General features: G+C 39.8%; 1 long non-coding RNA gene and 1 pseudogene across 1 annotated transcript; one reads left to right on the top strand and one right to left on the bottom strand.

Annotated features, from left to right (window-relative positions):
• Positions 1-1,411: 1,411 nt before the first annotated feature.
• Positions 1,412-4,923, bottom strand: LOC125939082 (epithelial splicing regulatory protein 1-like; annotated as a pseudogene).
• Positions 4,924-7,425: 2,502 nt separating this feature from the next.
• On the top strand, positions 7,426-24,856 carry LOC125938109 (uncharacterized). Its single transcript, XR_007462617.1, has 3 exons — positions 7,426-7,603; positions 8,470-8,589; positions 24,801-24,856. It is a non-coding gene; the product is annotated as an uncharacterized LOC125938109 (long non-coding RNA).
• Positions 24,857-27,403: the final 2,547 nt, after the last annotated feature.

The raw sequence follows: 27,403 nt of genomic DNA, 5'->3' as shown, positions 1-27,403 counted from the left end.
ACTCACAGAGTTTCTTTCTGTTTGGGAACCATCATGGTTCTTACTTTCTAGAACACTTTCTAAGCCCCTATCAACATTGGGTGTTCAGCTTCATCAGAATACAGAACAGAGATCTCCATATTCCAGAACAAAGTAGCCAATCTGAAGGACTTATTCCACAGAAAAGAAAGAAGTCTGCCTCATTAGCTCTGCCTTCCCTTCATCGAAAAGAAGTGCAGGTGGCAGGTAGGGGCAAACTTTCAGTCATCAGTCATTACTGGAAAAGGCAGTAAAGCAAACCTGCAGGCTGCCTGATGTCCTCATTGTGAGAAACATATGTCTTCTCCAAAGTATAAACTTCCCATTTATGATCTAAAATAGATACCTTTATGATTTATCTAAATGAATGGTAGACAGTTGCTCATTATATATAATTCTAGTTTTTTTCTTTACTTGAACATTCACCCCAAATCAAGTTTTAAAAGTAGAAGAGGGGTGCCTGCGTGGTTGAATACAGACTCTTTATTTCAGCTAAGGTCATGATCCCAGGGTCATGGGGGTCCAGCCCCATGTCAGGCTGTATGCTGAGCATGAAGTCTGCTTAAGAGTCTCTCTCTCTCCTTCTGCCCCTCTTCCTGACTTGAGCTCACTCTCTCTCTCTCTCTCTAAAAAAAAAAAAAAAAGAGAGAGAGAGAGAGAGATCAGACATTGCCAAATGTTTGTTCTACTTACTGGCATAGCACTAGCCCCAAGGACTCCATTGGTATAAATATATTCTTTGCATTTTAAAAAGAACAGAATGGTTAGAACAAGGACATCATCATAGTTTCTAATATTGATTGAATTATATTGTCTACATTTGTTACAAATCAGCTTGGTTTTTCTCCATATTTCTATGCATTTTGTCTTCTAAATCATATTTGACAAAACACGTATTTAAAAAGAGTCAGAAGACAAATGTTTAGAGAAGCAAGTTTTATGAATTAGTTTTCCTTTGGTTACTATTGGCAAGTGGAGGGATTATCATGGACTTTGAGTGAAGTGGCCAAGCATGTCCATGGGTCATCTTTTCCCACATGCTCAGGGATGGGAAAAACCGGAAACTCATTCTCTCTCTCACTCTCTTTTAATGTTTGTTTGTTTGTTTATTTATTAGTAGCCTCCAGGTTTTGAACTGCCAGCACAGAGCCCAATGCAGGGTTTGAACTCATGAACTGTGAGACTGTGACCTGAGTCAAAGTCAGAAACAACTAACTGAGCTACCCAGGCAATCCTGGAAAATCTCTTTTTTAAAACATGTTGGCAGAATATCACAATTCTTTAGCTCTTCAGGGTATTCTTCTGACATTTTTCACCCAACTTCGATAATGATCCCACTAATGAATGCACTGGCTAATAAGACACTCAACTATGATTCCAACCAAGGTCACTGTCACCAAGCCATCTTTCTCACTGTTGTCCATATCTCTCCATCCACTTTCTCCATGGAGTGACTAGCTGCCACATATGGGGTTGTGGTACTCTGACTTTCTCCTTGGGCATGGATGCTTTCTGGAGTTGGCAGATCTTCTATGTGAATGTCATACTCTCTGTACTTGTTGGCACCAGAGCTATTAAGCCCACAGACTCCTAAGGCTTTTCACAGGCACTTGGGGTCACCATGCCATCTTCCATACCTGAAATCATAATGTGATTTTCTGGCCAGACCATGCTGACTCCTACTAGGATCCGGAGTGATGTGTTTTCTAAAATTAGGAACAGAAATGGCACCTTCTACATATTCTTGGTTTACTTGTTCTCTTTGGGACCAAGCATCTAGCTTCTGTGCTAAGTTAGATTAAAAAGCTCTGCAGCCACAGGCCCTCACCTAGCAGAGCACTGGAGTGGGAGGTGGAATGCAGAAAGCAAAAGCACCAGTGCAGGAGGGATCCTCAAGCACCTTTTAACCACAACAGCTAAAGAAGTAAACTTTGCAGTTGGGAGCTTTCAGAGTAGAGTCAGCATTTATCTCTCCCAAAGAGGGTAGGGAACCGTCACTGTAAGGCAGTCTCAGTCCAGGGCTCACTGGTCCCACCTCTGGCTACTTGGCTGGCACAAAAAGACGATGACCTTTAGATAAGAGCCTAGCCTGGCTCACTCATTTTGACCCTGTGAGATGCTACACAGTCATGCCTGAATGACTTCTGACCTACAGAACAGTGAATAAATGGGTTTTCTTTAAGTCACTAGGTTGGCTTCAATTCATTAGGCAACAGTTAAAAACTAATACAAACATCGTATCACTGGCTCTTGGTACCAGAGCTGTGGCTTTGTCTAAGAAACTCTCAACAGTCTAGGATTTTGGCTCAACCAGATCAATGATATAGTTGGAGAGGGAGTAGAGATGAGGTGGGGGTGGGAGGTGGGGAACAGACTCAGATTACCTGGTGTGAAATGATGTATGTTTCTGTGTGTGCGTGTGTCTTTTCCTGGTTCCTGATGCAGAGCTCCCCAAACCCTTTATAATAGAGGTGCTAGGAGAATTTTTTTTCCTTAACATTTCATTTTTGATTCCAGTTGGTGACACAGAGCTCCTAAGAACTGCAATTTCCTACATAATAGGAGCATCTGACACTAAACTCCTAAATCCCCTAGAATATCCTGGAGTGTCTTTTGTTCTAACAAAATGACTCTTGGTATGTTATTGGATAGGGGCTGGCCATCAGAAAGACCAAGCCATGACTAGAATCTTAGGTCTTTTAGCCCTAACTTTCATTCCACCAAGAGAGGAAAGGGACTACAAATGGAATTAATTATCAATAATGATAATTAATTATAATGGAGCCTCCATTAAAAAATCTCAATTAGTATGAGGTTCAAAGAGCTTCTGGGTTGGTGAACATATTCACATGCCAGGAGGGTGGCACACCCCAACTCCATGGGGACAGAAGCTCCTGTGCTTAGGACACTTTGGGACCTCACTCTATGTACTGCTTCATCTGGCTATTTGTCTGTATCCTATATAATATACTTTATTATATAATAAACTAGTAAATGTAAAAAAACAAAATGTGCCCTGTCCCATGAATACAAAGTTCATCTCCTCAGTTGAATACTAAAAGACTTTAGCATGTCTGTCCTTCACAGTTTTTTAGGATACTTCTGTGCAGCCATAAATGCTTTGTCTATAGACTTCATCTGGATAAAGACACTTTTACCCATGGGTAGCCCTGTTGCTTCAATACCATGTGAACCCTGTGAGTTTGAATATTTGGACAAAACTCCCCAAGAAATTACAGGAGGTCCTCAAGAAAGATCAGGAAAGATCTCAAAGGTGTATATGCTCTTCAACATTTGTAGGTGTACAAACTGCCTAGGTAATACTGGAATAATGGTGGGAAGAGGAATGAGAGGGGCTAAGAAATGATTCATCATCTGCTGAATTTCAGCTCCTATTCTCTTAAAGGGTTCAATGTATCCTTTCCTAACAAGTCCTTATGCTCCTTCGTTGTGTTCTGTATATATTCCTCATGAGCAAAGAGGACAAAAGCATTTCCTGTGGGCCTACTGATCCAGGAGTTAACAAAGAAGATGCCTTCCTTCCCCCCATTGGTGAGGCAATGCTGTCCAGAAAAGGTCACCACTTCATCAGATGTGAGCACTCACATACAGTCGATGACTTCTTTCTCCTTGGAGAGAAACTGGGCTACTTCTTTGGATGTACCACCAGCAAATTTAAGAAAATCATCACCTGTTGCTTTGTAAACCTCAGTGTACTGGGTCTCCATGTGATGTTTGTGCTTCTGTAGTACTAGGCCTCTATACTCCTCATGTACAAACCTAACCGGTGCTTCTCTATTCTTTCCACCCTGGACATTCAGACAAAGTTGCTGTATCTCCCACAGCAATATTGAGTCATTTAAAGAATCCTGCAATGTCTTGATCTAAACACTGCCATAGTAAACCTTGAGTCCTGACTACAGTATTATCATCAATAAGTTCCATCTTGCTGCAAGTGCCACTTCCAAATTTGGAACTTACTATCTCTGGATTTGAAAATATGTGATGATAGGGTTCTGAAATCATTGCTAAAATTATATTCCCCACATCTAACTTGAGAGGTTCCATACTGGGAGACTGACCTATTCTCAAAATTTAAACACAGTATCATTGCTGCAATATCCAGTTTATCAATATCAGATGAATCAGGGTAACATTTCTTGAATTCTCCTCAAAGATTAAAAAAAAAATACTCAGGCAATAATACATTCTCTCGTATGTGGAATTTAAGAAACAAAACATGAATATAGGGGATGGGAAGAAAAAGTAAGTTAAAAACAGAGAGGGAGGCAAACCATAAGAGACTCTTAAATACAGAGAACAAACTAAGGGTTGCTGGAACGGTGTTGAGCGGGGGGATGAGCTAAATAGGCAATGGGCATTAAGGAGGGCATTTGTTGGGATGAGCACTGGGTGTTATATGTAAGTAATGAATCACTAAATGCTACTCCTGAAATCATTATTATACTTTATGTTAACTAACTTGGATTTAAATAAAATAAAAAAATAGAAAAAAAATGATTCAGGCAATAATACATTCTTCTTGGAAGCCTTCAGATTTGCCTGATATGAGGTTGCCTATCAGTACAGAGACAGAAGGAGGTCCCCACCCCAGTGTTGAGTTCATTGTTCACTGACTGGTTAAACTGTCTCAGAGCTGGGTCCACCTACTCCTGAGAGGATAGGCTTTTCACATGGATCTTAGTTTCTTTTCCATCAGTTCCAACGAATCCAATCTAACTAGTATTTTGTGATAGTTGTTTTGTGTACTCGTTCTTGGCCAGATCCACAATTTTCCATAATAGCACTATCAGCTCCTTCTCAGCGGAGCCCAGCTTGACCCCACAAGTGGCCCCAACAGTGATCTCAAAAAAGCATGATCAAGTAATGTGCAGACTCTATCATGACAATATGTGAGGAGAGAAGGAGATCTGGAGATAATGAGGTGCGGTGGAAGTGAGAAGAAGACTTGTGCTAAAACCTCTTCTATGAGAATAAGAGAGTCCCCCCCCCCACACACACACACTCCTTGCTACCCCTGGTGCAAAAGCCGTAACTAACCACCCAAATCCACAAACAACCCATACCCTACACTGTGGGCAGGAAGTGTGCAGCTGCTGGCCTCCAAGGGCCTGGGAGATCTCTTAGAGTAAGTGGCCCAGCTGCTGGTGCCAGCAGCCTCAATGGGCTTTCCCAGGCTCAACAGGCCCTGCTGCTGCTACATCTTCCCCCGAGTCCTTGGTGATACCACCTTCTTCACTGTCAATGGCTTCACAGTTGATCAAAGGCAGCGCTAACCCCATTGAGCTTCTGGAAGCTGATGAGGCACCCAGACTGGGTAGGAGCTGTGCTGGTGACCCACCTGAGCAATGACAGCCTCCCTGGCCTCAAGAATCTATTAAGAAAGCTGGGCTAGCAGGATAAAGTGGCCAAAGGTGAGGCTTTACATACTCATCTCACCCAACATGGGTGTCCTGGGTCTCAATGCCTGCATGCCTCATAGCTGGTGTGCTATGAGTACTAGGCAAAGCTGGCCGCAGGCCTCCTGGACTGGCTGATCATCATGCCCCTGACCATGAGCCCCTGGCTGCCACCATCCAAGCCTACCAAATTCTTCCAGAAGATAGTCATGGATGGGCCAGCTGCCCCCACCTTGGCCTGCATCGACCACATGCTGGCTTCTTGCATGCCTGGCTGGTGTGACACCCCATGGCCCCATCAACAAAGGTGCTGTCCCCTGGTTGCACTACACCCACCCTTCTCGTGGAAGGTCTGGCCCCCTGCGGAACTCAGGATTCTTGCAGAACATGTGGTGACCCCTAGGACATAGCAAGGACCTCAGGAAGCTGAGAGTAAGGAAAGCATGGTCTCCCTGGGCAGCTCAAAGAAGAAAGGGCCCAACAACAGCACCCTCCAGGCCTGCCCAGGAGCATTCCATGGTGCCCTGAATGACCCAATGCAGCCAAGGCCCCTCACAGGGCCGAAAAAAGCAGCCATTCCTCTCAGAGGTAAACCTGAGACCCTCTCAGACTCATCCCCAGAAGGTACACAGCACAGCCTCCGCTGTGGTCGATGTCAAGAAGGCGAGTCCCCAGGCAGCCCTCAAGCCCAGCAGAGTGCCCAGCACACCCCACCCAGGCGTCCCAACCACAAGGAAGCACCCAGTAGCTCCCACCAGGTTCCTGCTTCTGGTGTGGAGAGAACAGCTCGGCAGTGGCCCGCCCCGCCTGGAGAGAACACTGGAGCTGGGAATGAGGCCTGCGGGGCAGACAGCAATAGTCCGGAAGAGAAAACGCTGGAGGTGCTGTAGGCCACCAGCGGCTCCCGCTCTGGAGCCCTCTCACGCCCTCCCCCGACCAGCCCACAGGCCAAAGACTGTAGGCGGCTGTCGCTGAGCCCACAGTGGGGCCAGGAGGCCAGGCCCGACGTCACTCCCATGGCTGCCTGCAGGGGTCGGCTCTCCGCGCCCCGCAAAGGGGTAGTCCCTTTCTGCCTCTTTCGAGCCTGCGCTGCGCGGCAGAGCACTGCAGACCGCACCACCACCGCTAAGGGGCAGGGCTGAGGCTCGCGCAGCGCGCCGGGGGCAGGGTGCTCCGCCTCCTCGAAACACGAGGGCTTACCCGGAGTGGTCAGGAAAGTTTGATCACCGCACGGCTGTACTGACTCCCCTAAACCCTGGCAGCTCCGACGGGAGCAGGGGAGTGCTCCGGAGGTCCCCTAGCACCACGAACTTAGACCAAGAACTTCGGGGTTCCTTGCCGATACTCGCTGCCAGACCCCCTCAGGTTTCTCCCACTGTTGTCCACTCCGCCCAGCGCGTGCATGGTGGACCCCGATTTGCTGCCCCCAGCGCCCAGCCCCCAGCAGGCCGGGCTGTCGAAGGGCCCTGGCAGTTAGCGGAAGTCCGGGGTTCGCCCCAACGCCGGTACTGCTGCCCGCAAAGCCACTCTGGGGACCGCTCCCAATACCAAGGAAGCTAGCTATTGAGGGCCAGGTCAGTCCGCAACTCAGCGCCCGGAGCGAGGCCAGTGACAAGGGTGCCCCTGTACAGAGTCTTCAATCCCCAGACGGCAACTCGAAGCCCATCTGAGTAGGCCAGCAGCCGGCTCCCTCCCTCTAACCCTGCCCTCGGTCTACATCCACCTGGCCTATCTGTACATTTGGGGCAGCGCCTACCTGGAGATTGACTTTTTCCCCTGGTACTCCGTACTAAGTCACCAGCGGCCAAGCCCGGCGCAAGGAAGAGGGCGAGAGGGGCCCTGCGGAGCGGGCTACTGAACACGCAAGTAGCAGTGGGACTATGACCTCCAGATGACCCTGATACTCACCTTGTATTGCGTGGCGACGCACAAGTAATGAGAGGCGAAGAGACGCACAAGTGGTAGGAGCAGGCGGCGCAAGCCCGGCACCAGGTGTTGGGCTTCAAGGTGCTGGAAGCAGCACAGCAGCTTCCACACAGATCAGGACTTCCCGCCTTACACGGTGAAATGCTAGCCCAGACCCAGACATCCGGAAATCCACACCTTCGTTTCACAATCTACAATCTACCGCTGTGCTGGGATTCACCTGCGTCAGAATAAACCAGGTACTCCAGTAAAAAAATAAAAAATAAAAAATAATACCACCACTGTGCACAGATCCTGTGAATATGTTACCTTACATGGCAAGAGGGATTTTGGAGGTATAATTAAGGGTTAAGGTCCTTGATTTGGGGAGATTGTCTTGGATTGTTAAAATGGGCTCAGTATAGTGGGAGAGAGCCAAAGCATAAGAGACTGTTAAAAACTGAGAACAAACTGAGGGTTGATGGGGGGTGGGAGGGAGGGCAGGGTGGGTGATGGGTATGGAGGAGGGCACCTTTTGGGATGAGCACTGGGTGTTGTATGGAAACCAATTTGACAGTAAATTTCATATATTAAAAAATAAAATAAATAAATAAATAAATAAATAAAAATAAAAAAAATAAATAAATAAAATGGGCTCAGTATAATCAAAATGGGAGAAACTCCTGGTGTAGTCAGCCAGACAGAAATGTGACACCACAGAAAAAAAGTCATAGCTACTGGCTATGACTAGAGCCTCCAGCAAGGAATGCATCAGTGCCAACACCTTGACTTATGCTCGATGAGACCCGTGGCATACATGTGACATACAGAACTGGAAGATTATACATTTCGGTTTTTTTAAACCTCTAAATTTATGGTAATTTATTACAGAAGTAGTGGATACAATTTAGCCATGATCATGGCTGGAACACAATTGAATTTGGCTTCTAATGCAACGATATACTTGAGAAACCCTGAACTGTACTTTATCTATGTTGGTAAGTGAAAACGTATGAATAGCATTGCACAGAAAAGTGGAAGAAATAACATGTATGTTTGTTTGTTTTTTTTTCTTTTTTCTTCTGTTTCTGTTGTTCTTTTGCCATGTACCACCTGAATATTTCAGGTAAATCCAGGAAAAGTTGGATATGGGGCCTGGCTTTCAAATATGGAATTCTAAATGAGGACAATATGCCTCTTCTCAGAATCAGCATTTTGGAATGAATAGGAACCTAGGAAGCCATAGGTAAGCAATGCAATGGTGAGTTTTCTGGAATGTCTAGATCATGTGGCATGGCAGGAAATTTCTAGTGGGTAGAGTCATCCTAGGGAGATTGGATTTATGGTATTTTTTAAATTTATACCCCATTCCATTTCTACAGATGGTTAGCTAGATAGTATATACACTGGGCCCTCTGATAGCTCTTCAATATTTTTTAACAGGAATTACAGAAATAATTTTATATTGTTTGGTATTAAGAATACTAACTAGTATATCCCCTCCCCATTCCTAACAGAACCTCAAAATTCTTAGTGATCATCTTACCCACCAACACAGGAGTGGACCTTACCTGGCTTATATTAATTACTACATCCTAGATGTACTGTGGTGGTTGGTCTGTATGTGGTTCTGTGTTCCAATCTGGACCATTGAGAAGTAGGGCAGCTTTTTCAGAAGGCATCTGTTTTGCTTTGGGTGTGACTGCTTTTACCACCTAGTTCTATAATACTCGGAAATGGTGAAATTTAGAAAAAAAATTATCCATTATTCAAACTAAGAAATACCATATTTACAACTTTATTTTGGAGTCAGAAAGTCCTGGATTCTATAGTGATTAGTAGATAAGTATTATAACAAACTGAGGGAAGCATTTGTGTGTGTGTGTTCTAAATAGTGACAGATGCAATGATAAAACTTTGTTGGAAATAGGTATAGTGAGTGAAGGGGGTATTTGCCTTCAAACAGAATGGGAACAGAACGGATTGTGTCTTAGCAGGCCAAGAATCCCTCTGTGGTAACTAGAAAATAAAAGAATAAACTGCAAACAAACAAACAAACAAATGAATAAATAAATGTGTTTTTAAATATATCAGAGACCAAATGACAAAGACCAGATGCTCTAGAATTCCAGAGAAGAAAGCCTTTTTAAATGATTTAATGATTGCCAGCTACTTTATTCCCTCTGGGAATTTGCCAGATCTTGGCACAAATTGTGTTTCTATTGGCCCTGGTAGGCAAATTTTATAGAGGAATAAAGAAACAGCAGATATTTTGACCATCTTACTGTGTTGGCATCACAAACTCGAAACTAGATATTCCAGTTATGCATTTCCCTGGAACAGATCACTTCAAAATTTAGGCTTAAACTTTGACTTAAAACAACATTTATTTTCCCTTATAGTTTCTTTGGCACAAGAATGCCAGGAAATATCAGCTGGGTGATTCTGGCCTAGAGTCTCTGCAGTGGTTGCATTCAGATGTGACTGGAGCTGGAATAGTGGAGGGATGGAATACTGAGGGCTATCTGTTCTCTGTCTCTCTGTCCATGTGGTCCCAGGGCTTATCCATGTAATCTCTGTGGAATAGTTTGGGCTTCTTCACAGTTTGGTGGCCTCAGGGAAGTTGAATTGTTAACAGCTGAAGGCTGTAAGAGTGAAAGAATCTGTCAAAAAAGGCAGAAGCTGAATCACATTTTATGAGCTCATGGTGTGTTGCTTCCATCATGCCCTATTGGTTGAAATAAAATGCTGCCCAATTTAAGAAGGAACACAGATCCCACCCCTCAATGGAAAGTGTATCAAAGTCACATTGCATGTGTACATGTAGCATGAGAGTTATTATTGTGACCATCTTTGGCAAGTACAACCTACCACACTACAATATGCACCCAACCCGGTCACAAGTCACAAGATGACTTTCCAATGACTTTTCTGCATTCTGGGTCAATGGAGAAGGGTCAGAGAATAGGCCAGAAAAGTGGAGTGAATTCCCTCATAGTCTCACAGTGCTTTGGATACAAGGTCTAGCTAGAATAAAGGGGCCTGCAACAAAGCCAAGGTTCATCTCCCCTCAACTCATTCAGCAAATTGTTAATATGCTTGGAGTGAGGTTAAAAATCCAGCTCAAAACTTCTGGAGGATAGAACTGTTAGGGGTTGAGGAAAGGGACCTTAGGCTCAATTACAAGTTTGGAAGGAGCCTATTTTAGTACGTTTGAGCTACTATGACAAAATACCAAAGAGTGGGTGGCTGATAAACAACAAAAATTTATTTTCACGGTTCTGGAATCTGGCATTCCCAGATAAGAGTACCAGCATGGTCAGGTTCTGGTGAAAATGTTCATGGAGGGCCCACCCTTGTGACCTGTTCACCTCCCAAAGACCCCCACCTCTTAATGCCATTACCATGAGTATTAGGTTTTTAACATATGAATGTGAGGGAGTCACAAACATTCAGCCCCTACCAGAACCTACCTGTGGAACTGGGGTGAAGCAGAAGTGCCCTATGAACCATTCCCAACCCAGATCAATCCCCTATTTTATTGAGATGATTGGCGCTTCACTCTATCTGCTCAAAAGAAGAAACTATATACCCTTGCTCATGGAAAATATAACTGTTACCTCTATAGTCAGTGCTGTGCAACTGTTATCATTGCTTTCATTTTTTTAAGTTTATTTACATATTTTGAGAGAGAGAGAGAAGGTATGTTATGGGCAGAGAGAGAGGGAGAGAGAGACAAAATCCCAAGCAGGTTCTACACTGTTGGCGCAGAGCCCAATGCAGGGCACAAACTGTGAGATCCTGACCTGAGCTGAAACCAAGGGTCAGATGCTTAACCCCCTGAGCCATCCAGGTGCCCCAGGTTGTCATTGTTTTCAGCCCTGAATATGTAGTTGGAATCGATGTGTTAAATGCTTCCACTTTCTCTTCCCATAAGTACCAGAAGGGATTCCCCTGATGGAAAAAAACAAAACAGACAAACAAACAACAAAAAAAGCAGAAGTGCTAAGAACACTGGGTCCCACTATTCTAATAATCCTTTGAAGTTTGAGTCTTTGTGACTGATGATTTTTAACACTGGAACCTCTGTCAGTGGGAAGTGGTCTTCTCCTTAGGGATTTGTACTCATTTTCTCCTGGGACTGACTACCAGGCACATTTATTTTCAAAAGCAGCTATTTGCTTATTATTAAACTCTTGTATAAACTGAACACATGAACTATGAAGGTCTTGTGACTTCCAAACCAAATATTCCTATTTTGGGTGTGGATCAACTCAGATTCAATGATTAACAAAGAAGATAGGACCTAGAAACCTAGCTAGTGAACCGGAAAAGTTATATTCAAGAACACAGCTGATTTGGCCCCAGTAGCTCTTTATTTTATATGAAAAAGTGGCAACTATCTCATTAGGGAAAACTCCATTTTCTACTCCATTGACTGAAGCAAAGCTGATGGCTCAGTGGGGTCCACAATTCACAGAGCTTCCCCCACATACCTGGCCTGGTTCACTGATGCTTTGGCTGAGGTGAGACCTGATGGTACCCACTGGGCTGTGGCAGCTGTTCTATCTCAGCATCAGCTATGCAGAACTGCCAATGACATGCTCTCTCTGTTTAGTGGGTTGAACCCAAGGCTGTTGTCACGTACCTGGCCAATACTCCCCTTGATTAAATTTGTTATATTTTCACAGACTCTTGAGCTATTGCTCAAGAGATGGGGTTCTTGTTTAGTCTCCCGGTTGCAAAACTACAAAATTAAAGGCACCACTCTTGGGAAATGTACGTGGTGGAAAAAAATCATGGCTACTAATCAGACTCTAGATTATTCACAAAAGATGTACACACTAAGGGCCTTTTATCTGAACAGACCCAATGAAGTCAAGGTCTGAATAAAATATTTCAACATCCAGATTATAAACACTATTGCCTATATTCATAATTGTACCAGATGTGGCAACTGAACCACTATTCTTGACTGAGCACAAAGTAAACAAATCAGTGTTTTGATGCAGAGGCCAGCACCGTGTGCCAGATTTGACTCCTGCCAAAAGTTGGTCCATTTGTCTCATGACAATGTGGGGCAGATTATGGCTCCTGCTCACTCTTGACATACTGACTACACCAGAACTTCGACCACTGTCAAAACTATTTGGTAGGAACACAACAAAATTGGCACTTTTTCAAGTTATGGTGCTGCTGTCCCAATGTGATCAGCTGATTTTGGCCATGTAATTATGGCCCTTGGAACTAAACTGTGTTACGTTTTCAGCTTTCTGGACAATTTTCCATATGGTAATGATGCACCTTTTTTTCAAAAAAGACAACAATGGCCGATAATGTTTTCAGTAGACTTTCCCCACACCCTAATATCCACGGGCTTTTGGTATAACTTAGTATTGAAATATCCTCCTCAAAATCCATTCAAATAATTTATAACACTCTCCCCCTTCCCCTCCTCTTAGTCCACACACCTTGGTAAGGCAGCTAAAGGATGGCAAACAATTCTGTTTCAGCTATATGTATTCTCTTGATGGCTTGATGTAATAATCATAAGGAAAATGAATACTTACACAAGAACAGTGATTGCCAAGAACCCCCTACACTGGCCTACAAAGAAAGAGACAACTGGGGCGCCTGGGTGGCTCGGTCGGTTAAGCGTCCGACTTTGGCTCAGGTCATGATCTCACGGTCCGTGAGTTCGAGCCCCGCGTTGGGCTCTGTGCTGTCAGTTCAGAGCCTGGAGCCTGTTTCAGATTCTGTGTCTCCCTCTCTCTCTGCCCCTCCCCTGTTCACGCTCTGTTTCTCTCTGTCTCAAAAATAAATAAACGTTAAAAAAAAAAAAAAACAAAGAAAGAGACAACTACACATCTGTACCTTTTGTAACAATTCCACTTTTCCTTGTACACTCTTGTTTTCGGATGGAAGAACTGGTTTCCAGTAAGTGCTGATTGAAAATAGGGAAAACTATGGCTATTGGAATGGGACGTATAGATTAGGGGACAGTAGAAGAGCAACAGTTCTGTGACCTGGAAAGGGAACATCTCCTGGAGATGTAGAAGAGTGAGGGGCAATTAATGATCTTTGTCTTTGACAATTATCACTGGAATCTTACCCACGAAGGAAAGCATCCTATTGCAGTTCTCCCAAACCAACGATGGATCCTTAAATGTAGCCGACTATTGGGTCTGCCATGTCCAAACATATTAACTCTGATAAGAATTGATAATTATTTCCTTTTGTCATTGGAAACAATAAGAGATGACCACAGATCCTGTACATTCCATGTGAAATACTTGTCAAAACCTCTACTTGTATTTCTCACCCTTATTCCTGTTGTCATCCCACTGACATTCTATAGAGAGGAAGAGGGCCATATTTCTGATAATGGGGACAAACAGGACAGGTTGAAATGAAGGCTCTCAGGAAGTCATTCTATAAACAAAGAGTAAACTCAGTCATCTTGTCTGAAATGGTTTACCATCTGATTGAAGAGACACATTGGAGACACTATCAGCTGCCCCTGATGGATATAGACCTTGCTTGGATGTATCCAACAATTATCAATATTTTCTTCCCAGTGGAATTGTGTGCACTTTTGTTAATGTATTTTCTATGTAGAACCAGGTATTAACTTGCTTTCTTCCCCAAAACATAATGCACCCTGGGGTGTCATAAGAGACTTCCATGTGTTTAAGGAAACATCACCAATAGGTCATGTGTTCCTCAGATGATTGTGGAGATCTCTCTGAAATGAAATGAAATGAAGCTACCCTTGGTTTCTCAGGGAAAACCCTAGAAGAGTGGGTGTGTGTGTGTGTGTGTGTGTGTGTGTGTGTGTGTAAACATAAATCTCTCCTCCTCACATCCTTGAAAATAGAATTCTTTTTTTTTTAATTCTTATTTTTTTGAGAGAGAGAGAGAGAGAGAGAGAGAATCAGGAGGGACAGAGAGAGAGAGGGAGATAGAGAATCCCAAGCAGGCTCCATGCTGTCAGCGCAGAGCGCAATGTGGGGCTCAAACTCACAAACCATAAGATCATGATCTTAGCTTAAAATAAGAGCTGGTCACTAAACCAACTTAGGCACCCAAGCACTCTGAAAATAAAATTCTTTTATTTTATTTTATTTTATTTTATTTTATTTTATTTTATTTTATTTTATTTTAATTTTTTTTTAACATTTATTTATTTCTTTGAGACAGAGAGAGACAGAGCATGAATGGGGGAGGGTCAGAGAGAGAGGGAGACACAGAATCCAAAGCAGGCTCCAGGCTCTGAGCTGTCGGCACAGAGCCCGACGCAGGGCTCCAACTCACAGACCGTGAGATCATGACCTGAGCCAAAGTCGGACGCTCAACCGACTGAGCTACCCAGGCGCCCCATTAAAATAAAATTCTTAAAAATAGTTAATTGGAGTTTAAAATGCTTTTCCCATTGTGATTAAAATTAATTGCAAAATGCAAGACATGTATCTTGATTTAACTGTCCATAACTAATAGCTGACAACTCATCTTTGGCATTCAGAACTTGGGCATAAAATGTAAGAAGATATTTAAAAAAAACTCAGGAAATAAATATGTAATTCAATTCAATATTATTATTAAAAAATACATTAGATTGACAATTTAAGGCCAATGGCCTGGATACTAGTTTCATAAATAAAGTTTATTGGGTTACCCTCCCACTACATGCATTTCTTTCTCATCTCTAGGCAATCAAATTCTCTAAATTTCAGCCTCTTACATTGTTCTAATATTTGTACTGGGCACAACTATTTGAGTGAAGTTTGCCTGAGTAAGGAACGTTTTAAAGATGTGTGCATCCACCTTAATATCTTGTTCTTTAGATTTAGCAGTATATCAAAAGTGCACGTTTTAAGGCATTGCCAAAGAAAGATGGATGCCCATTGGGCACCCAGAGTTGGATAGGAGTACTTATTTGGATTTAAATAGGAAAGTCAGCTCTACCTTTGAATCTGTACCTGGTTTAATATTCCATATTAATTTTTCAGTTTTTTTTAACACTTTCTGGCTATTTCAGAACTCACATATTTTCAAAATACCGGAGTTCATATGTGAGTCATTGCTATGTTTTCACATTTATCATGACAAAGGCAGCAGCAACATCTGTGACATGAAGATTGAGGAAGAGGGCGTGATATGAATCATGGTTGGAGATGACTATTTGTAACTTAGGAGTTTATTTGGGTAAGGCATATATACAACACCTATTCCCACTGTGGTCCAATGGAACCGAAGGAGTGTGAATTATTGGATGGAAATCCACATTGGTGTTACTTATGTAGACAATCTGATGATTGCAGGTTTGCTGTATAGCATTTCCATTATGAAAGTAATGTTTCCTCCATGGATAATGACACAGGCAGGAAATCTCATGAAATGCTGCTTGGTAAACAAAAATGAAAGGCCTAATATTTTTCTACTACTAAAGACTTGTTACCTTCAATACTAAAAGAGTTACTGCATTAATATTAGTGAAATAATATCCTTATGAGTCCTTGTTTCTAAAACTGTGAGAGGCCCACACATTCTTATTCCGATTATTGCATTTATATTGGATTGTAAAATAACCATCCTGGAGACAAGTGGTAAAACAATTTTTCAAGTGCAGAGACTTATACTGCATGTCAAGTGATTATTTTCAGAGAGTAAAAATCAAATTCTCTCTGCTATGCAGCAGGATGGTATTTTATGATAATAGAAGACACTTGCAAACAAGTCTTACTGTAGTTTTAAAAATTAGTTCTCTACTTCTTAATATCACCTTTACAAATGATTCATCAATGGCTGCTGCCAACATCCTCTTTTATCACTTATCTCATTTTGCCCTTCTCATTTTTTTTTATTTTGGCAGTTTATCATGCTTGGAAGTAGATGTGCAGCAACTCTTTCTTAGAAGCTGACATATTTAGAGCACCAACTAGTTTATTGCACATCTTCGAATTGCGTCATTTTGTCCACCCTACTGCAGTGGTCAAAAGAGTAATTCTCCATACATCTTTGTAACTTGGAACCATAGTTTGAAAAAAAAAAGTCCCTAATTCTAGAAAGCACAGAGTGATTCTAGAATAGGGAGAAGAGGGGCGCCTGGGTGGCGCAGTCGGCTAAGCGTCCAACTTCAGCCAGGTCACGATCTCGCGGTCCGTGACTTCGAGCCCCGCGTCGGGCTCTGGGCTGATGGCTCGGAGCCTGGAGCCTGTTTCCGATTCTGTGTCTCCCTCTCTCTCTGCCCCTCCCCCGTTCATGCTCTGTCTCTCTCTGTCCCAAAAATAAATAAAAAACGTTGAAAAAAAAAAATAGAATAGGGAGAAGAGCCTCAGTTGGGGAAGTAGAAGTTCTGCACATTCCCAGAAAATAGAAACTTGTACTAGACTAAATATGACAATATTAAATAAGTATTTGTTGTTAGAAAACATGAAAGAGAAATACCATATATTGCATGAAACATCAAGATAAGGTGAGGTACTGGCTGGGAAATTTATCTAGGTCTACCTGACTTCCTGTGGGAATAGTTCACAGAAAAGTGAATGTGTGGCTAATTGATTCAACCAACTGATCTCCTTCTAAAGAGAAGGAATGAGAGTGAGAAACCATGAGGTAGCCTCATGAAGCAAGACCAGACAGCCAGGTTGGAACCAGCAGCACTAGCCTCATTTAAGGAGCTGAAGTTGATATAAATGTGACTCAATCTGTCATATCCCCTGCCCTCCTGGGAATAATGTTTTCTCCTATTATCAGAATGCCCCTTAAACTTATACCAGAGCTCTACTCTGTATGTGTAAGTACATATGGACTCATAATTATTTGGGCAGGTGAGAAGACCAGGAATCTCTCCTAGCTCATCTGGTTACAGTAAAGATGACTATCACAAGGTAGCCTATACCAGTGTGAATTCTTCCCTCTCCTACAGAGGAAAAGTTAAGGCAAGGTTAGTAAGACATGTGATTCTGACCCCATAGAAGAAAAAAACTCAGTAGACAAAATATCTCACTTTTTCATTCAATCAGCAATTAATTGTTGAGGATCTGTGATCCAGTAATTTTTTTCTAGGCCTTTAGGATTTGACAAAGAGCAACAAAAACAAACAAGCAAAAATCCATGCCTGATGGGAACCTACATTCTAATGTGGGGAAAAAAGCATCTTTAGGTGATTTTTCATAGATACAATTATTTGCATTTGAAATATAAATTTCTTGACAATTCTTTTAGAGTAGAGGATCTATTACAGATATATCCAAATACTGTGAATTGAAGGGAGATGAAGGAAAGAATAATAGATTTTCCTGAAAGTTGTCTATTTTGTTATCCTTATTAAGACCTCTTCAATATTTAATGAAGTACAAAACTCATGAAATGTTTCTATGTGCAAAGGCTCACTGACATGAAAAACAATGACAAGGCTAAGCTTTGGATCTGGGTTTCTCTCTCTTTCTCTCTCTCTCTCTCACACACACACAAAATACACACACAAATACAGATTCTGAGACAACCTAAGGACACAGGAATACACATGAAAAGGTAGCACAACAAAAGAAGGGGGAAAGCTCTATTTGCCCACATAGCAGTGCCAAGCACAGTGCCTTCTGATGAGTGGTGCTGATTCGGCAATAAATCACCCAATGGCCAGATTAGGTCAACTCTCCTTCAGCCATCCTACCCCAAGCCCTCTTGCCCCTACCCCACTATGTTCTTTGTTCAGTAATTCCTCAGATTAAAACATTAAGAACAGGGGCAGGGCACCTGGTGGCTCAGTTGGTTGAGCATCCGAATTCAGCTCAGGTCATGATCTCACGGCTGGTGAGCCCAGCTCATGAGTTTGAGCCCCACGTCGGGTTCTGTGCTGACAGCTCAGAGCCTGGAGCCTGCTTCAGATTCTGTGGTTCCCACTCTCTCTGACCCTCCTCTGCTCACACACTCTCTCTCTCTCTCTCTCAAAAATAAATAAACATTTAAAAAAATTTTTTAACATTAAGAATAAAGCATTTTTTTCCTCTCATTAGGAATAGACACTGAGGAACTTTTTATCTAAATCTCTACCACTTTTCAATTTGTGAAAATTTTATTCCCAAATATTAAGTCTTCCATATGTTCCAGACTGCTTTTCTTTATACAAATGATATAATTTTTAAAGTAGTTTCTGTTGGGGCGCCTGGGTGGCGCAGTCGGTTAAGCGTCCGACTTCAGCCAGGTCACGATCTCGCGGTCCGTGAGTTCGAGCCCCGCGTCGGGCTCTGGGCTGATGGCTCGGAGCCTGGAGCCTGTTTCCGATTCTGTGTCTCCCTCTCTCTCTGCCCCTCCCCCGTTCATGCTCTGTCTCTCTCTGTCCCAAAAATAAATAAAAAACGTTGAAAAAAAAAAATTAAAAAAAAAAATAAAGTAGTTTCTGTTGACTAAATAGTACAGATGAGAATGTAGTACTAAATAGTACAGATGAGAATCTGAAAGTAAGTATATATTATATATATATATATATATATATATGTATATTTGTATATTTTTATATTTGTATATTTTTATATATAAATTTATATATATTTCTTTTTTGGAAATAAGGAGAAGTTTTTGGTTTTATAAACAAGTTCACAGACTTTCAAAACAATTTAAAATGGTTTTCTGACTTCATAAGGAGTTTAATTTTTTTTTATTTTACTATTTTATTTTACTTTTATCATCCCTGTTATGATACTTGAATGTGTCTTTATTTTACATGGAAATTCTCTGACTCTATTCTCAGAAATCTGATTGTGAAAGCCTAGGATTGGTTCTACCATCATTTCTGATATAGGTAGTTTAAGTAATACACTTTAAAGTATATAGAAATCAGAATGATTCACTTATAGTGATAAGTATATCATAGGGAACTTTTGACCAACTATATAATAGTAGGTTCCCAAACTATTGAAGTTAATAATCTTTCTGCAGACATTATAAAATGACTATTATTAAGCGAACATTTTCTTTTTTTTTAATTTTTAATGTTTATTTTTATGTTTGAGAGAGAGAGAGACAGAAGACAAGTGAGGGAGGGGCAGAGAGAGAAGGAGACAGAAACAGAAGCAGGCTCCAGGCTCTGAGCTATCAGCACAGAGCCCGATCCAAGACCTGAACTCAGGAGAGGTGACATCATGACCTGAGCGGAAGTCGAATGCTTAACCGACTGAGCCACCCACATGACCCAAGCCGACATTTTCTTACAAACGTTTGTAAATTAAAAATCACAAAAAAGCAAATCTTCAATGTTTTTATTTTTTTAGGGCCAGTATCTAAAAAAGAGTAACAAAATAACTCATTTTGCTAACAAAGCTATAAATGTTTTTCCCCATATGAAAATTTGAAATCAGAAAACATTTCAGTAGAACTGGATCTACATCGTCTTAATTAATTTGAATTTAAATTTAAATAAATTTAAAGCAAATGCTATGATTGATTCTAAGTAGTGGAGGTCATACTTAGCATACTTTAAGTATAAGCATACTTTAGTGAAGGGAGTATTTGACTTATAGAGGTGGAAATGAATCTCAAATTTAATTCTTATTCTTTTGGAAAATACAATGTGGTTAAATTAGATCTATCTATTTTAAAAATATTTAAAGTCTTCACATAAAAATGGTAAATTACAGGGGTGCCTGGCTGGCTCAGTTGGTTGAGCATCTGACTCTTGATTTTTGTTCAGGTCATGATCCTGGGGTCATGGGATTAAGCCCTGCATTATATACCCTCTGACCCTCTCCTCACTGTGTGCTCTGTTTTTCTGTCTCTCTTAAAAAAAAAAAAATTACATGGAGAACAAAGACATCATTATACTGGTAGTCCTGGTCCTGGAATAAACCACTGTTTACTTTTTTTTTTTTTTTTTTTTTTTTTTTTTTTTTTTTCATTATTTTTTTAAAAATTTTTAAAATTTTTTTTTTTTTTTTTTTTTTTTTACATTTATTATCTGTGTCCATAGTTCTGTAAATGATTTTAAAATATTTCTTTTTCTGTTGCTATTTATGAGTACTTGAAAGATCTCTTCAGCCCAATGTATAAACCCTACTTTCTCTCTTGGAGAAATGTCAAAGCTTAGGTTTTATATCTCAGGGTTGGAAAGGTCATTAGAGGACATTTGATCTAAAGTTCCTTCAGATGTTTAAGTCCTCTTTCAATACTTTTGCAAAAAGATTGCCCAGTTACTTATGCATTCCAACCATAAGAGTTATTCCATTTATGAGTAACTCAAATTTTACTGAAGGAAACTACTTTAACATTCCTAAATTTAATTTTCTTAATTAATTTTTACTGATATTGTGCCAAGATCTGTTTCTCTTCCAGTTTTTTTTTCCCCTTACATCTTGGCATTATTCTTTGGAAAATGTAGAAAACACCTTATCTCTCTTCCTCTTGAAATGAAATTAAAGATTTTTGAAGAGAGAAATGATTGTCTACCTCTCCTCTCCAATTTCTCATTTTAAATCTATTTTCCTTTAGTTTTTGTAATATTTTATAAGATGGTTCCAGGTTCTCTGAGTAATAAATTTCAAATTGTCTATATCCTTCTTGAGATTCCATTTCTTTAATTTTAACATCATCACTTGTTAAGACACAGTCAGCTATAAAAAATGTTAGCATCTTTCAGTGAATGTGAATTAGTAAATCATCCTTTAAAATATTGCAATTACTGAAAGTGGATTTCAATAGAGAAAAGATTTCTAGAAAACTCACCATTGAACTGTGAAAATGATCTTATATAGATTCTGGTTCTATTTTGCAGGGCCACCACATTGCAGAACTCTAGGGAACACTAATTTCATTGAATTAAGGGACAAGAGTGAGTGAGAGATTAAAAATTCAAATGATAGGGCCATCTGGGTAGCTCAGTTGGTTAAGTGTCTGACTCTTGATTTCGGCTCAGGTCATGATCTCACTGTTTGTGGAGCTCAAATTTATGGGGTTGAGCCCCATGTCACACTCTGAGATGAGAACACAGAGCGTACTTGGGATTTTCTCCCTGCCCCTCCCCCACTTTCTCTCTCTAAAAATAAATAAACATTTTAAGAGAAAATTGAAATTATAGAATAAATAAGGCATAGATTGAGGCCCAAAGATAGAATGAACAGTGACACGAAAAGAGGGACATACTTTTTTCTGAAATGGAACAGAAAGGAGAAATGGATGTTTGAGTAAAGAACAAGACTATGCAGGAATTTTGGGTCAAATGACTTGGGGTTTTTCTTAGTGTTTATTTATTTATTTTGAAAGAAAGAGAGAGCATGTGAGTGGGGGAGAGGCAGAGAGAGAGGGAGAGAGAGAGAATCCCAAGCAGACTCTGCATTGTCAGTGTGGAGTCTGACACAGGGTCCAAACTCACAAACTGTGACATCATGACCTGTGCAACCCAGGTGCCCCAGATGACTTGAATTTTTACAAATAAAGTAGGAGATGCATTCTACAGATAAGGATGACAACTGAAGTAGCATACTTAGATGTTTGAGAGAAGAAAGTAATTCTTAGATAACAGCTGTGGTAAATGCAACAGAGTCTATATCAGATGACTAAAAATGACTGTCAAACAGCAGTGGGACCTAAGAGAGGATAAATTTATATTGGACATGTTGGTACTGTGACAAGTTACCTCCAGCAAATTACAATTTCCTAAGAAGAAAAAGGAAGAAATATAGATGTCCTAGAGATAGTATATAGTTTTACAGGAATTGTATAAAATATTTTTTCTTATGATCACGAGTTTTACCACAATATACTTTTAGGACTTCTGGTCTAGACAGGATATTGTAAACCTGTTTCTTTGGTTTTCTTCCCATCAAGTACATCAATAAACTCTGGAAATATCAAAAGAGACAAGCACAAGAGAACTCTGGAAGTCTAAGTGTTATTCAGGGTTCCCTAAAGAAACAAATCCAATAGGATACAGAGAGAGAGAGACAGAGATAGACAAAGAGATCTCACACACAGCAGAGACAAAATTTCCAACTAACAAGGTCTAATTGACATACATTGAACATTCTTCCTAACAAAAGTAGGATAGACATTTTTTCCCCAAGAACCCATGGAATAGTCACCAAAGTAAACCAAATCTGGAACCATAAAACAAACCTCAATAAATTAAAATCACTTAAATTACACAGAGTATGTTCTCTACATATACTGGGTGATAACTAGAAATCAATAACAGAAAGACAATAGGCATTTTCCAAATATGTGGAAATCAAATTATAAACATTTAGATAATTCAGGTTTCAAAGAGTAAGTTTCAAAGTCTTTTTTTAATCATATAAACTACAATGAAAATGAAAATTTAGCATATTCAAAATATATGGGATACAACAAAATTATTGCTGAGAGGGAAATGTATAATACTAAATGCTTACATGAGAGATGAGGAAAGGTTTCAAATAAAGTTTGCCCAGAAAACTAAAGAAAAAAAAGGAAAGCAAAATAAACCCAAAGCAAGAAGGAAGAGAATAAAAGAGCAGAAATCATTGAAATTGAAAATAGGAAAACATCAGGGAAAGTGAGTAAAACAAACAACTGGTTCTTTAGAAATTGATAAAATTGATAAACCTGTAGCAAGACTTAAAACAGTATATTCTTACATTTATAGAAGCAATGGACTTCCAAAATATTTTGCATTGCATTAACCAAATTCAGATCTAGAACTGCAACTGACTCAGAGCATGAGCATACACACCTTCTTGGGTTCTGTAGAAGAGGAATTGGATAATGTTCTAAAACATCTCTAGAGCAAAGTCACCCAAAGTATTTTCTGTGATTTAAATTGTATGCTATCCACTTTTGAAATTGAAAATATGGGTAAAATTTGTAGAAACTTACACTTGTTTCTGGAAGACATGAATGCAATCTGTGGCCCAAAATGTCAAACTACAGGGGTGCCTGGGTGGCTCAGTTGGTTAAGCATCCGACTCTTGATCTTGACTCAGGTCACGATCTCACAGAGTGAGTTTGAGCCCATCATCAGGCTCTCTGTTAATGGCACAGAGTCAGCACAAGATTCTGTCTCTCCTTCTCTCCGCCCCTCGCCTACTTGTAAGCACACATAGGTGCACTCTCTCTCTCTCTCTTTTGCTCGCTCTCTCTCTCTTAATAAATAAACTTAAAAAAAGTCAGACTACAAAAAATCAAATGTATATGTGCTGAAATGTTCAAAAAATTTAGGACAAATTTTTCTTTTGGAAATGTTTACTTGGTTAGTTTATCTCATTTATCACTTCACTCTTTTAGGAAGGGATTCTTACAACATGCATGTCCTATTTGAATTTTAAAATACTCAAATCCATTTATTATGGCAATTATTATACACAAATCATTTTGAAACAGTAAATTATTTTCCCTAGACCTTCCTTTAATTATTTTAATTCAATAAAAAGGTAAAATTTATTTTATAATCTTAATTTACCTAATTCATATAAATACCATACATATCATATCTCCAGTAGAGTTTGTGCGTATGTATGTGTTATATATACATATATATATACGTGTATATATATGTATATTTATGTGTGTGTATATATATATGTACACATATGTGTATATATATACACATACATATATGTATATTTATGTGTATATATATATACACATATATATATATACACATAAATATACATATATAAAATTTTCAAGTATATATATATTGTACATAATCTAAAACAAGTTAGACAAAATAAAAACCATCAGAAAAAGTGTTGGTACAAAAGTTCAAATTTTGAAACATTTGGTGTTGAGAAAAAGTGGCATTTGATTCTTCTGGGTAAATAAAAGTTATAGGCAACTACAAACCAAAGTAATATAATCATACAAGGTAAAGAAGACTGCAATCTGAAATCTGAACAAGTTGCCCTCTAGACACAAAGCTTCACTTTTTTGAGCTGAAAAGAAAGAACGGCTTTTCAAGTTTTGCAATTAGGAGACTCCAGTTGAAATGCTACATGGTCACATATCCTGGAGCTCTATTTTTCTCCTTCACTTAACACACTATGAGGAAATAGCTGACAGATTTTTGAAGCCAAACTTGTAGTGTGTTATTTGTGCTTTCTCTCCTCTATGAATTGTTATCATTTTCTGTTTCATATATTTTCTGTACATGTTCTGCTGACTGATTTATAATTTATGGAAGTAACCACATCTCCACTAGTGTTCCATGCCATGCAACACTGTTTTACTATATGAAGTAACGTTACAGGATATTTCTGCGATTCCCATAATACTTTTAAAATGCAGAGTTAGAAATGGATGTTCTTTAATCTGCTTTTAATAATAGTTTATTCTATTGAAAAATTGCTGCTTCTGCACTTTTTTATTTGAAGTTGGAATATGACCTTTTCATTGCTCTGTGTAACAGAAAATGCAAACCTATTAGCTTTAATTGAAAGTGAAAATCTAGATACATCCTTAATATGATCAATAATTTTTGCATCACAGGTTAAAAATGAAGAGAAAATCATGAAGATAGTTGTGCTATGACCTCCAAGTAGGTAATTATTTATCTGTTTACATATCATTTTACTTTCCTGACTATTGGAGTCAATATAGAATACCTGCTTATTATTAGTATTAAGATCCTAATAATAATAATATATGTAATACCAGGCTCAGGACAAGGATCATGATTTGTGTTTTATATTTCAAATATTCCTTGTATTTTTTTCCACAAATTTAGTCAACAAAATAATGATGTGAAAAAAATTTAGCAATTTTCTGTTAAGTGTTTTCAAATATCAGATCACCTAAGATAAGTTTTAGAAAAATGATACCAGTATAGGAAGAGGGAACTGGAGCAGGGGATATCATATATCAAAATATTTCTGCATTTGAATGTTCACAATGCACTCCTGGTTAGGTAAGGGTGTTCTGCTCCCACTGTAACATTTTTCCCTAAGTGGTATGTCCATCAATATCCCAAAATGTGTTTGAGATCAATCTGAAAGAGTTAACAACTTATTAAATGTTTACATCTCAGAAGTTCCTTTTTATCCTGTGAGACCCCAGGATGTATATGAATTGTTGTAAGAAAGAGTAGCCTTTTCCATGATATAGAGTTGTACTGGTAAGTTTGCCAAATAAGGACTACATTTCCAAATTTTTCATGTAGATGGGACCATTTGACTAAGGTTTGGCCAAAAATGACTGAGAAAAAAATATATGTGCCACTTCTAGTCTTGGACTCTTGGACATCTCTCAATCTACCTTCTGTTTTCCCCCATCCAATACCTCCCTCAGTCCACCCACTCTTCTTTTCTAGTTAGACCCAACACCACTTGAATGACCTGCCTTACATAGACGATATTTCCTTGTGTGATCAAGTCATTATAACACTGTGAGAGTTTTGGTGTCCTCATTTAATTTACTTAGATCTTACTCAGTCCCTCTTGACAAATCAACATAAAACCAAGGGTATACAAATATTATCAAGTTTCTGTGATAAAAACTATATACTAAGGACCAAATCATTACTTACCTTTTTAATACAGAGATATAATTAGTTAAAACATCTTTTTTAATGCCCTTGTACTTGTGACTCTGGGTATGTATATGTGTGTGTCTGTGTGTGTACATACATATGAACAGGCAGTTTTGCCAGTGTCTGTCTGGCCTATATACATACATATATATGTATATATGAATATGTGTACACACATACACGTGTATACATATAGACACCAACACTGACCGTGTCAAGTGAGACTGTTTACTTGAGGACTGTTGGGAAAGGTGGACATGTGCATGTGGTCTTTAAATACCCTCTCGGCCATATAAGAATGGTCCTTGGGCTTAGAGCAGTTGCTTACCAAGAGGTAGGAAACCCACACAACCTATACTGGGCTTATCGTTTTGTGTGGCAATGTTTTTACCTTTTCCTAGTCAACATGCTCTCTTTATCCTGCTTATGCATGTGCATAATATGACACCTGACCAACCCTCACAGGGGAGAAAATGGGGCTCGTTACCTATCGCACGAGAGGCATTTGTGCAGAGCATCACGTTGCATGGGGCTAGAGGGAACCTGTGGGTCATGGGGGACCAGTGCCCACTATTGAAGCTGATCTTGTTCTACCTCTTTTCTACATGAGTAAAGAATTTCATCTAGTGCCTGTGTGGGTCATATCTTTCTGGTGACCCTGAGCCATGTAGTTGGTTAAGTACTGTTTGTGGTGCACTGAGACTCTTCCCCTTAAGGTGATAACATTTGTAACTTGCCTGGAAAATATTCACTTCCCTGTTCTTAAGGACAGACATTTCCATTCTAATTTTACTTGTCAATATCAATAGAAATTTCACTTTCCCAAGAAAGCCAGATATTCTCAATTATTAGGACAAAGTATACTATAATGGATTACATTTGCAGTATCCATTTTCTTCAACTCTATTTTATTTATATTTCATTAGCAGTTAATAGTATCATTATAATTTCTAGGATAAAACTCAAACAAAACCCCCCTGAACAATAAAGAACAGCAGTATTACCAATGAAATAAATATGGTACCCCTACACACACATACACACACAAGGTTTCTTCGAGAAAATGTTGTCTCTAAATATAATTTTTAAAATGGTACCAGACAACAACAACAAAAAATACTGCTTAACTTCTTTGACACTAAATAACAGTCCCCCCCAAAAAACACAAACAAACATAAAAACAAGTGAAGCAAGTGATACTTCCAGTCTTCAGTTTATATGTATGCTACTAACTGATGCATGCAACTGTTTTTTGCCAAATAAGGAAGGTTTCTTTGTTTTGTTTTGTTTTGCTTTGTTTTGTTTTGTTTGGGGTGGGTAGGGAGAGGGGCAGAAGGAGAGAAAGAGAGAACCTTAAGTAGGCTCCGTGCTCTGTGTGGAGCCAGATGTGGGATGGGATCCCATGACCCTGGGATCATGACCTGAGCTGAAATCAAGAGTCAGACACTCAACCAACTGAGCCACCCAGGCATCCAGGAAAGTTTGTGTGTGTGTTTCTCTTTTTTGTTTTGTTTTGTTTATAAACAAAACAAACATATTTTATATATCAGAAAACATGCTAGCC

The sequence above is a fragment of the Panthera uncia genome (genome assembly GCF_023721935.1).
Source record: "Panthera uncia isolate 11264 chromosome B2 unlocalized genomic scaffold, Puncia_PCG_1.0 HiC_scaffold_24, whole genome shotgun sequence".
NCBI classification, from domain to species: Eukaryota; Metazoa; Chordata; class Mammalia; order Carnivora; family Felidae; genus Panthera; species Panthera uncia.
This window is presented reverse-complemented; position numbering and strand designations above follow the sequence as displayed.